Genomic DNA, 1,374 nt, shown 5'->3' on the forward strand with positions numbered 1-1,374 from the left:
TGCTTTTTGTGGTCTTTTAAACCTTTGCCAAAGATCTATCTCTGGAGTTAATGACATTATACATGCTAATGATGCAGAAAGATCTGACTCATTGAATCCCAAAGGAATAAGGGAAAGCAGTTGCTCTACTAGTGCAGCAGATAGTCATTTGCTACCTAAAAAGTTGTCCTATCGAAACTCCATAGCCTGACCACTGCTTGGGACAGCCTTAGTTTTTTGGCACCTCTCTCCAGTCCCTATCTGTCTCCCCTTGCTAGGGATAGTATGCTAAAGCTAGTCACAGCAAGCTTTAAAATGTGTCATGCTGACATCCAAGGTGATAAAATGAAATTCTCCCCTGTAATCTGAGAGGATTTATTTGAAATGTATATGGAGAGAGACCATTGGATCGGTTTTCTGTTTCTGTATAGGAGATGAACAGCTCATAAAACTTGCTTGGACAAAGCAGCTGACCTAACTTGACAAAAAGATTTAGGTCTGTTTACTAATCCTTTTACTTAGAGTTCAGTCATTGTATGAAGTTGGAGAGTTTATGATCTAAACCTATTCCAGATTGGACAGGTTACTAAATATTAGCATTTGTGTGCATTTTCCCAGCATATTGTTTTTATTTATGGCAAATTGGATAGCCAACCCGCTGGCTTGGGGTTTTTTAATGGTTAGCCATTGATAATGTGTGTCAAATTGTAGTGGCTTGTTAAGGATGGAGTTTTTAAAAAACGGATGACTTGGGAGGGACACGATTTAAATGAGTCATTTCACTGTTTAATTGTCCATTGGTGCAGTGTTGACATAGTATTGGTGACAAAATTTCTTGAGTGGGAAGAAAAAATAACGTTCTCTGTGCTTTTATAGTAAGAAACCAGCACTGCCTGGCTTACTAGTGAAATAAATTTGGTGTCAAATGAGTTTTTGGACATCAGTCTACAAAAGCCTTTTGTCTGTTACCCAAGCAGTTTAGAGCAATCAAATGTTTTAAGGAAACAAGCACTGAAAATAACAGAGCTAAGCTTTTCTGTCAGCTCCATGGTGAGGCCTTTGTCCTCCAGTGGACAGAATGAGGCTACAAAGAAGTATTGGGATAGTGAGTGGAAGCGGCAGATCTGGTCTGCCACACTATCAATTATGTGCTTTTGTGATCACATCACAAAGTTTGAATAGCTGAAGAGAACAATCCGAGTAATGATTTTAAGCACTGTTTTCTGCTGGAGACATTTGGTTGACGTTACCATAGGCTTAACTTGGAAGAAAACTGCCTTTTTATAAATGAAGAAAGGCTCAAGTTAACATACTTTTTCCTGAAAATTAGAATAAGCTGGTCACTAGATAGGCAATAGAATTTGTAACAATCTGGAACACGAATGTGTGTGTGTG

Source organism: Myotis lucifugus, unplaced genomic scaffold (genome assembly GCF_000147115.1).
Source record: "Myotis lucifugus unplaced genomic scaffold, Myoluc2.0 scaffold_435, whole genome shotgun sequence".
Lineage (NCBI taxonomy): Eukaryota > Metazoa > Chordata > Mammalia > Chiroptera > Vespertilionidae > Myotis > Myotis lucifugus.